Source organism: Ceratotherium simum, chromosome 9 (genome assembly GCF_057802395.1).
Source record: "Ceratotherium simum simum isolate JZ-2026a chromosome 9, ASM5780239v1, whole genome shotgun sequence".
Classification (NCBI taxonomy): domain Eukaryota; kingdom Metazoa; phylum Chordata; class Mammalia; order Perissodactyla; family Rhinocerotidae; genus Ceratotherium; species Ceratotherium simum.
The window spans coordinates 40,448,282-40,460,562 of NC_141908.1; the positions used below are offsets into that span (position 1 = coordinate 40,448,282).

The 12,281-nt window shown below is 35.4% G+C and overlaps 1 protein-coding gene across 14 annotated transcripts in view; it reads right to left on the reverse strand.

Moving 5' to 3' along the window:
• BAZ2B (bromodomain adjacent to zinc finger domain 2B) overlaps window positions 1-12,281 on the reverse strand; it is a 384,776-nt gene that overhangs the window by 253,116 nt on the left and 119,379 nt on the right. The window lies entirely within an intron of this gene.

Sequence of the window (12,281 nt, forward strand, 5' to 3'; positions counted from 1 at the left end):
TCTTTCTGCGTTACTCAAACATAGACTACGCATTATCTTTACAATCAGAAAAAAACTATTTTCATTTCTTTAAATAAATTGAATTTTAAAAACAAGTATAGAACTAAAAGAGGAATACCAATTCCTCCTCCAATGACTGCTTTCACTGCCCAAAACCACCAGTCCAAGCAAACATTACGTGAAGGAGGGAATACAGACTTTGAACGTACCCTAAGATTAGAGGCACCTGACAGGTCAGGGAAAGGCAAAAGCGAAACCAATTACGGCGACAAGATTCAACAGTATCTCTATTTTAAAACACATCTAGAATTAATCTAGATTGACTAGAGTCCTCCTATACACTACAAGAAATAAAACTAGAAACCTGAACGAGAAAAAGAGAGGCAAAAGAAATAGCTAAGAATTTTACTAGGCACATACAAACTTAATACTGCTTTTCAAGTGACTCTTACACTCTTGAAGTAATTGAAAGAATTATTCAACATGAGAAAAGAACTAGCTCATTTATGTCAGAAGACTTAAGTGATTTAAGGGAAGCTATATCCAACTGATTGAAACCTAACTTGTTTTCACTTGTCTCTAATTACCTACCAAGATATCGCATGCTGACATAAAGAAAAACCTAGAGACATATGTTAACTTTTTGTAGTATCAACACACAAAAACTAATTTGTCCCTTATAAAAAAATTCTAGTGCTTAACTTTCCAATTTGAATTCAGGAAAAAGTACTAAATGAAGATTAAATTCAAAGGAACAGGAGCAACATGGAATAAGAGTCAAGAAACTGAGGGTATGGTTCCAATTTTCCATTAACTCAGTCTCAATTTCCTTATAAGTAAAATAAGAAGATTGACTAGAGCTCCAAATACACTTAATGGAGTATTAGTGATATGATATGCTCTTTGAAAGAATTACATGCTCCATGAAAATAAAGGTTCTGTTGGTGAAATAAGTTCAGGAAATTCTGCACACCATTTACCCTCTTTGGAGAATCATAATGTACTGTACTGCAGAAAATATTTAATTTTGTATAACCCACTGTTTCCCATAAATAGAGACAAACTAAATGTCTGTCAATAAAGTAATGATTAAAAAATTACACATCACTGTGTAATCTTTACAAAGAAGACATTTTATATGCTGACATGGTAGATTTCTGTGACACAAGGTAGAAAAGATAAACTAACAGAATAATACATATATTAACTGGATTTTATTTAATTTTAGTTTTTGCGTGTATTTATATATATGTAGTCATATATATATATACACACACACATGTAGTCACTTGCATAAAAAAAGGTTTGAAAGGATACAGTTCAAACTTTTAAAGAGTGATTCTGAAAATTGCAATTGTCAGGGCCAAGTGGGATACATTTACGTTATAAATCAATAGATTTGAGTTTTCCCAATAAAAATATATCTTTCTGTAATAAAACAAATAGCAAGAAAAAATATGCACTAGGGCAGTTCACACTATTTAAAGTGAATCATTTCACCAACAGAAATATACTGGCTCTTTCATAATTGTGAAATTTCATTCATTTTTTGTTAAGAGGATATATCTCCAGATTATTGAATTAAAGGCTTCCTAAGATATTCATTGAGACCTTACCTGGCAAAATACAAGTTGGAAAAAACTTAAATGCTCATAATAATCGATAGTTAAGTAAATGAATAAACACCAACCCAAGAGAATTTTTCAACATTATCCATTTTATGAACTGCCTACATGGTTTCATAAGAATTTTGAGTTAACAAAATAATGTGTATAATTATGTAGAATACATAGCAACCAAAAAAAAATTATAAACATAAGTGAAAAAATTCCAATGTGTAATTATGTTTTGATTATACCTGTGTAAAATGAGAAGTATATTCTTTCATAAGTCAAACAAATGTAATGCAACCATGTGTGCTAAACACTGAGGAAACAGACTCTAAGAAGCTGCAACTCTTGCCTATCAAGAAGCTTAGAGTCAAGTCATACAAAGACAAGTAAATCAATTATAATACAGTGAGATGCATTTATTCCACAAAAAAATGTATCCAGTGCCTACTATGTGCCAGGTGCTATCTAGATGCTATTCACTGGTAAAGAAAAACAAAACATAATTCTTGCCTTCTTCTGGGAAGAGAACTGCAATAAAAATATTTGAAGGCCATAACTGCCATGGGAAAAGGCATAGGGAGTACAGGGTGGAGGGTATGCAATTTTGGTTACGGTATTAACCGTACCAACGGAGTCACGTGGAAGGATACTTTTGAGCAATGGTTTGAAAGAGGTGAGAACAAGCCATAAGGTTATTTGAAGGAATAGCAAATGCAAATGTCTTCAGGCAAGAGTATGTCTGATATGTATAAAAGAAACAGCAAAGAGGCTAGCGTAGCTGGCCCAGAGGAAATGTAGTAAGAAATGATGTGAGGGAGGTACGGGGCTGTAAGGAAGACTATGAAGGGCCTTGTAGGTCACTGCAAGGACTCTAAGTCACAAGGGTGGCTGAGTTGGTTGATTGGCTTTATAGACTTTGTTTTTTTAGAACAGTTTTAGGTTCACAGCAAAATTGACAGGAAGGTAGATTTCCCATATACCCCCTGCGTCTACACATGCATACCCACTATCAACCTCCTCCTCCACTAGAGAGTGGTACATTTGTTATAACTGATGAACCTACACTGATACATCATTATCACCCAAAGTCGGTAGTTTGCATTAGGGTTCACACTTGGTGTTGCACATTCTATGGGTTTGGACAGATGTATAATGACATGTATCTACCATTATAGCATCATACAAAGTAGTTTCACTACCCTAAAAATCCTCTGTGCTCCCTATTCATCCCTCTCTCCCTCCTAACTTCTGGCAAACATTAATCTTTTTATTGTCCCCAGTTTTGCCTTATATAACATTTGCCCAATGTTATATAGTTGGAATTACACAGTCTATAGCCTTTTCAGATTGGTTTCTTTCACTTAGTAATAGGGATTTAAGGTTTCTCTATGTCTTTTCCTGGCTTGGTAGCTCATTTCTTTGCAGCACTGAATAATATTGCATTGTTTGGATGTATCATAGTTTATTTATCCATTCACCTACTAAAGGACATCTTGGCTGCTTCCAGGTTTTGGCAATCAAGAATGAAACTGCAGGTTTTCAAGAGGACATAAGTTTTCAACTAATTTGAGTAAATACCAAGGAGTGCATTGCTGGATCATATGGTAAGAATATGGTTAGTTTTGTAAGAAACTGCAAAACTCTTCCAAAGTGGCTGTACCATTTTGCATTCCAATCAGCAATGAATGAGAGTTCCTGTTGGTCCACATCCTTACCAGCATTTGGTGTTGTCAGTGTTCCACATTTTGGACAGTCCAATAGGTGTATAGCGGTATCTCACTGTCATTTTAATTTGCATTTCTCTGATGACATATGATGAGGAGCATCTTTTCATATGTTTATTTGCCATCAGGATTTCTTTGGTAAGCTGTCTGTTAAGATCTTTGGCCACTGTTTAATTAGGTTATTGTTTTTTTCTTATCTAAGAGTTCTTTGTTTATTTTGGATAACAGTCCTTTATCAGATGTGTCTTTTGCCAATATTTTCTCCCAACCTGTTGCTGTCTTCTCATTCTCTTGACATTGCCTTTCCCAGAGCAGGAGTTTTAAATTTTAATAAAGTCCAATTTATCACTGGAATCCCTATCAAAATTCTTAGAGAAATAGAACAAACAATCCTAAAATTTTTATGGAACTACAAAAAACACAGAATAATCAAAGCAATCTTGAGAAAGAAGAACAAAGCTGGAGGCATCATGCTTCCTGATTTCAAACTATATTAAAAGCTATAGTAATCAAAACAATATAGTATTGGCATAAAAATAGACACATAGATCAGTGGAACAGAATAGAGAGCCAAGAAATAAACCCATGTATTATGTTCAATTAATTTACAATGAAGGAGCCAAGAATCTACAATTGGGAAATGACAGTTTCTTCAATAAACGGTATTGGGAAAACTGGACAGTCACACCCAAAAGAGTGAACTGGACCACTATCTTACACCATAAATAAAAAATTAACTCAAAATGGATTAAAGACTTGAATGTAAGAACTAAAACCATAAAACTCCTAGAAGAAAACATAGCCAGTAATCTCCTTAACATCAGTCTTAGCAATGATTTTTTGGATTTGACACCAAAAGTAAAGGCAACAGAAGCAAAAAGAAACAAGTGAGACCATATCAAACTAAAAAGCTTCCACATAGCAAAGGAAACCATCAAAAAAAATGGAAAGGCAACCTACTGAATGGGAAAAAATATTTTCAAATCTTGTATCTGATAAGAGGTTAATATCCAAAACACATAAAACTCATATAACTCAATAGCAAAAAAACAAACAATCTGAATAAAAAATGGGCAGAGGATGTGAATAGACATTTTTTCCAAGAAGACATACAGATGACCAACAGGTACATGAATAGGTGCTCAACATCACTAATCATTAGGGAAATGCAAATCAAAACCACAATGAGATATCACCTCACATGTGTTAGAATGGCTATCATCAAAAAGACAAAGAATACCAAGTGTTGACAAGGAAGTGGGGAAGGGGGAACCCATGTGCACTGCTGGTGGCAATGCAAATTGGTGCGGCCACTATGGAAAACAGTATGGATGTTCCTCAAAAAATTAAAACCAGAACTACCACATGATCCAGCAATTCTACTTCTGGGTATTTATCCAAAAAAAAAACCAAAAACACTAACTCAAAAAGATACATGCACCCCCATGTTCACTGCAGCATTATTTACAATAGCCAAGACCTGGAAGGAACCTAAGTGTCCATCAATGGATGAATGGATAAAGAAATTGTGGTGTTTATATATATATATATATAAAAATATAAAATGGAATATTACTCAGCCATAAAAATGAAGGAAATTTTGCCATTTGCAACAACATGGACGAACTTCGAGGGCATTATGCTAACTAAAATAAGTCAGAAAAAGACAAATACCATAGGATCTCACTTATATGTGAACTCTTAAAAAAAAAAAAAAGAGTTCCTACACACAAAGAAGAGATTGGTGGTTGACAGAGGCTGGGGATGGGGATTAGGTGAAGAGGGTGAAGGGGATCAAAAGGTACAAACTTCCAGTTATAAAATAAAAAAGTCATGAGATGTAACGTACAACATGGTGGCTACAGTTAATAATACTGTATTTTGTATTTGAAAGTTGGTAAAGGAGTAAATCTTAAAAGTTCTCATCACAAGAAAAAAAAATTTGCAACTGTGTGTGCTAATGGACATTAACTAGATTTATTGTGATCATTTCACAATATATAAAAATATTGAATCATTATGTCGTACATCTCAAACTAATATAATGTTATATGTCAATTATATCTTAATTTAAAAAATCCCCTGAAGGGGCTGGCCCAGTGGCACAGTGGTTAAGTTCGTGCACTCCACTTCTGCAGCTCAGGGTTCACGGGTTCAGATCCCGGGTGCGGACCTACACCACTCATCAAGCGATGCTGTGGTGGTGACCCACATACAAAGTAGAGGAAGACTGGCACAGATGCTGGCTCAGGGACAATCTTCCTCAAGCAAAACAAAAAAAGAGGAAGATGGGCAACAGATGTTAGCTCAGGGCCAATCTTCCTCCTCCTATCCCCCCCCAAAAAAAATCCCCTTAAAAAAAAGAATAAGTAAATTTGGGAGTCATTAGCATTTAGATGCTATCTAAATCCAGGGGACTGAATTATTTCACCACGGAAGAACAGAAGTTGTACAAGGACCGAGGCCTGGGGCAAGGGTGGAGACATGAAGAAAAACCAGCAAAGAAGGTGAAAAGAGAAAACTAGTAGGAAAAACAAAATATGAAATTCTGGAAGCCAAAGGAAAAAGAATGTTTCAAGGAAGATTGAGTGATAAACTGTGTCAAATGCTGCAAGTATTGTCAAGAAACATGAGAACTGAGAACTGATTGAGGTCACAAAGGTCACCAGGAACACTGACAAGAACAGTTTCAGTGGAGTTGAAGCAAAAGCATTACTGAAGTCAGATCAAGAAAGAATAGTAGGAGAACATTACAAGTAGCAAATACAATTCTCCTGAGTGAAAAGCAGAGAATTAAGGCAGTAGTGAGGGGAATGAAAAGGTCAATAGAGGAGTTTTGTTTCCCTAGTATGTTGATGGTAAAAATCCAAGAAAGGGAAAAATGATGATGCAGGAGGAGCATATGTTAGTAATATAAAGGAACTACAGGAAAAGAGAAGGGATCATATCCATCAAATAAAATTCCAAGCTGGTGTATGGGAAAGTGGGAAGGTAAGCGTACCAGAGCTGACCTCTCAGAGCTACTTCAGGGCCAATTGCTTTGAGATACCTTTCAAAGATGATTTGACTTGATGATGGGTGTCGGCAATACCAGATACATGGAACAAAGAAGTTTTGCAAAGGCAAAAATCTTAATTATTTCTTTCTCTTTCCAGTTGGCCGTCATACTTTTGTTCCCACTATGTGATTTGCATGTCTAAGAAGTCTTGTTTGTTCTCAAACCTATTAAGGCTAGTAATATTTGATATTGTTATTTATAAAATTTAGTTAATTATAACACAAAACAATGAAATGAGTACCAAAGGAAAGGTTATTTCCCCGAAAATTAAATGTTTCTGAAAAACTTGATAAAAGTGGGTGTGTTTTTTAAGTTACTGTTAAATTAGATGTAGATAAGACAAGTATAAAATATTGGCAGAAAACGTCATAAAAATGTACAGGGACTCTGCACCCAGAAAGGTTTCTAAGTGTCTAAGTTCTTGTTCCACTTTAAAGAATCTGATATGAAACTTCTAGTTTGGAGGTGTGTCTTCAAGAAAGACAATGATTTCCAATTAGGGAATCCATCCTCAAAGAAAAAGTACTGACTGGCCCCCCACAAACAGATCAAAAAAAAATATCACAAATGAGTGTGAAAGTTTTAAGTTATTAAATGTTTACCTTTATATGTATACGTATCTTGATTTGTGATTTCCCATTTTGATCTTTTTGATTAAATGAATAGCTATCAGCTCCAGTTGCATTGGATATTAAGTTTTTGTTCCTGTAAATTCTGCAAGTAACAGTTAGAAGCCATTTTTAAAATTTTAAGTATCCATACTAGAAATATTCTAAACAAAATGGTTAACACACTTTCCCTTCCTCCTTAAATAAGAGTCTTTTTTCCGATACTCAGAATCATCTAACAAAATCAACTAGATATTTGCTATGTATTAGTTTTATAGCTCTAATACAGTGATTCCCTCATTAAATGATTAGGACTTTGCCCCTATGCTAAATGGCAGCACCAGACTACTCGCACGTTTTCCAGTTCTCTCTCTCATGATAATGTTTGTCAGCTGTGACCTGCTTGCTACCTGAATGCTTACCAATCTCTTCAACATTATTGGCCTAAATAAATTGCTTTTTCCTTTACATGTCTACTTATTCCATATTTTTAGTAAAAGTCACCTTTACATTACTCACTCAGAAATACTGATTGATTGATTGAGGAAGATCGGCCCTGAGCTAACATCTGCCAATCCTCCTCTTTTTGCTGAGGAAGACTGGCCCTGGGCTAACATCCATGCCCATCTTCCTCTACTTTATATGGGACATCTCCACAGCATGGTTTGCCTAGCGGTGCGTCGGTGCATGCCTGGGATCCGAACTGGTGAACCCTGGACCGCCAGAGCAGAGCGCACACGCTTAACCACTTGTGCCACTGGACCGGCCCCAGAAACTTTTTAAATATGAGTAAGGCAGATTTAACACTTAGAATTTAAATGTATTAATAAGTCCATTTTATATGTGGTAAACAGGCAGATTATTGTTTTTACAATAATATAATTATTTTTTTCACAATTCCAGCCTTACCATTAAAATATCACATTAAACCTAAAAACCCACTACCATTTAATTGTTAATTTTTTGATGATCTAGAGTTTGTGGTAATTGTATTATGATTAGAAGTTTAGGGGCCGCCCCGAGGCATAGCGATTAAGTGCATGCGCTCTGCTGTTGGCAGCCCAGGCTCTGCTGTGGGCAGCCCAGGTTCGGATCCCGGGTGCGCACCGATGCACTGCTTGTCAGGCCATGCTGTGGTGGCATCCCACATAAAGTGGAGAAAGATGGGCACAGATGTTAGCCCAGGGCCAGTCTTCCTCAGCAAAAAGAGGAGGATTGGCATGGATGTTACCTCAGGGCTGATCTTCCTCACAAAAAAAGAAAAAAAAAAGTTTACATCTGGCACAGCAAAAAAGGATCTGAGAGGATCTCAAGACTAGAAGCTATTACTTAACCCTTGAAAATATCTGCTTTCATTTTGTGACCCAAATAGTTTTATTTTGTTTTTTTGTGTGGAAGGTGCTAGGCTATACACAAATGTGCTGAGTTGAAGTAACTGAATCACCTAATACTACACACAACTCAGAATTTTTCTTGCCATTTACTACTAAGCTTGTTATCAATCTACCCTAAGAGTGTTAACTAATTTTCAGTTAAACCAGTTTATTAACTTTAGGCTTATAAACTTCTTACCTAAAAAAAAAAATTAACCAAGATCACTAATCATTCTCTCTGTTCTATATCCAAGCACCGCCGGTATGAATGAATTAGTCATTCTGAATATTAAAAAACTTAATCAGATACCATAAAGAATAACAAAAATGTATTGAAAAATTAAAATTATTCAATATAAAATATACTTAGACTGGCATAATATAAACTCTAAAACTAAATAATATAAATTAATGTATAAAAGCTTGAATTTAGATTTTTGGTTAACATTTTGATCCTACAAAATCTTAAATGTGTGAAGTTCACTACTAAGAAATGATAACATCTCTCTCTTCTCCCTCAACTACATCTTCTATAAAGCTAACAGAGATTCCTTTCTAAAATCCAAATCTGACTAAATGTTATGTCTCTCCTCCCTTTCTAAAAACTTAATGAAAAAACCCCACAAGTTTAATGATGTCCCATCACCTGCAAGTTTCTTCACTGCTTGTTTAAGCTTCATCTTCCAACAATATTTGCTAGCACTTCCTATAATACCTGAGCACTTTAAGCCTGCCTGTCCTTTCCCGCTTCGCCCACCTGGAAATACTTTAATTCATTCTTCAAAAATTTGCTAAGATATCAACTTGTTTAAACACTAATATTTATTTACTATGACTCTATTACCAAGTTTAAGGTCTAGGGCTATGTGTTATAAATATATACTTTTAGATAAAAAGATGCACTCCTTACCCTCAAAGAGTTGAACAATATGGTGACTTGCTCGCTAAAACCTTACCCCTCTCAGAGTTACCTTCCTCACAGCTACCTCTTTACATTAAATTGATTTCTTCTGATGTACTTATCATACTCAATTGTAACTATTTACATGACTGTTTCCCCCTACTAACCTGTGAACAAGGAGAAAAATAATTGTTATTCATCTTTATAGTCTTAGCACCTAGCCAAATGAATTACCAGTAGTAGTTGCTCAATGCTGCAATGAATTATATTCAGTATAGCATGGGCAAAAAATTTGCCAATGAAAGGAAAATATCTTTTACAGCCATATCTTGCCATTATATAAACATATTTAAATGAACTTTAATTTAAATCCACAGTATAAAAATACTACCTATATCTATGAATTAATTGTGAGTCATGTTAACAAACAATAACTCCAAAATATGATTTTAGCCCAGTGTTTCACAGGTGCTACTAATATCTTGGACAGGATAATTCTTCACTGGGGTGAGGCTACTTCAAATCTTATAGATGGTTAGCATTGCTGGCTCTACTCTCTCAGTGTCCTTAGTTCCCTTCAGTCACTGTGATAAATCACAACATGCTACATATTTGAAAATGCCCCCTAGGTGAATAATTCTCCCCTGAGATGAGAGCTCTTGCTTAGTTTTGGGACTTGGTTCAACTTTATTTGCAAATAAATCATCTACTCCAAAGAGAATAGTTGCTATGCATCTTTAAAACCAAAAATGAAAATATACATAAAATTAAAAATTAATATGAAATTATTTCTTCAAATATGAGGTATAGATTTAATATATTTAGCCAGTCTACGTTAAGGAGATATACATAAGCAAAAAACACTAAATAATCTATTTAAATGTAGGAAGAAATCATAGAGTCCAATTTTTATTGGGGAAAAAAAATTTTGCTAACTACTAACACTAATATTTACTATGTGGGTTGAGACTGATGCCACCCATGGGGTTGAACGTTAGGAAATTACGCATCACATATGGTACCCAAGCTATCCTGCAGGAAGAGCGTGAATTCCACACTGTAGAAGAGCTCACAGTGGTATCCTTACTCATTTGGTGAGCGTATAGTCCAGAATCACAATATATATGTCTATGGTAAACTGGATTTACAAATTATATGAACTATTTTAAACCAACTTTGACAAAATAAAAGGGGCTTACAAAGAGTCCTTCAAAAAAAATCATGAATTGAATATGCTATGGTCTGAATGTTTGTGTCTCCCCAAAATTTACGTTGAAATCCTAACCCCCGATGTTATAGCATTAGGAGGGAGGGCCTTTGGGAGGTGATTAGGTCATGAAGGCAGAGCCCTTATGAATGAGATTAATGCCCATATAAAAGAGGCCCCAGAGCTGGCCCCATGATGTAGAGGTTAAGTTCAGCATGCTCCGCTTCTACGGCCCAGGTTCTCAGGTTTGGATCCCAGGCAGAGACCTACACCACTGGTCAGCCATGCTGTGATGGCGATCCATGTACAACATAGAGGAAGAATGGCACAGATGTTAGCTCAGGGTGAATCTTCCTCAAGCAAAAAGAGGAAGATTGGCAACAGATGTTAGCTCAGGGCCAATCTTCCTCAACAACTACAACAAACAACAACAAAAAACAGAGGCCCCCAGGGAGCTACCTTGCTCCCTCCACCATGTGAGGACACAGCAAAAAGATGGCTATGGTCTATGAACCAGGAAGTAGGCTCTCACCAGACTTGGAAACAGCCAGCACTTTCATCTTGGACTTCCCATCCTCCAGAACAGTGACAAATAAATTTCTATTGTTTATAAGCTACCCCAGTCTATGGTATTGTTATAGCAGCCTGAACAGACTGTGACAGAACATAATACTAGTAATAGAATAATCCCAAGAAACAACATGAAAATGCCAAAGCTAATGCTTCTGCTCCTAGTTATCAGCCACCTCACGAGGAAAAAACAAGGATAATCTCAGCCAAAAATAATTTATGAATTTACCAATAAATTATTTGAAATATGGATATCTACTCTTGTTAACAACCAACACCCTAAGTGTCCAATGCACTTTGAGAAATTAGCTAATAATATAAAGCCTTCAACATTAACAGAATATTTTAAGATACTATTTATATTATCTTCTTTTTCTTTTTTGCTGAGGAAGATTCGCCCTGAGCTAACATCTATGCCAATCTTCCTCTATTTTGTACATGGGTCACCGCCACAGCATGGCCACCGACAAATGGTATACGTCCGTGCCCGGGAACTGAACCCGGGTCACTGATGTGGAGTGCGCCAAACTTAACCACTAGGCCATGGGACCAGCCCCCTCCTATTTATGTTATCTTTAGCTATTCTTATTTTCATTTATATTTATTAGTATATTCTATATATTAGAATATTAATAAATTTATATAATTCATAAACTAATATATGTTGGTGATCTATGCTCCAAAATATTTTTACTGATAGGGAAGCACAATCAAAATGGTTCAAAAACCATTATTATATAAGACTGGAGCCTAAAAAATGATGTAGTCTAATAAGAATTTCCCAAACCTTAGAGTGAACCAAATTTAAAGACAATACTAAAAGAAAGACATCCAGCAAGAAGCAACTATTATTAATCACGTACTCAAAGGAAAACCCAGTAAAAGTTCTTCAAAAACACTGCTTCTTAGGGAATACAATTTAGGACTTAAAGATTTTACAGGCAACAACCAGAGGAAAGAAGCTTTAATTTAGGTTTCTAAAGCAAAAAACTCCAAAAAGTGTGCTATTTCTTAATCGCAAAAAAGGGGAAAAAGATTGAAGGGAGCAAACTTCTAGCAATCTCTAATAGTTCATTTATTCATGATGTGGACTTGATCCGATTTATCTACATTTCAAGAGGAAAATAAAAAATGCAAAGAAGCACTCTAAAAAAGCTTCTAACTAGCCTTAAAAAATAACATTTTACATTTTAAAATGTAATTATTTTAAAACATTTATTTCTTGAC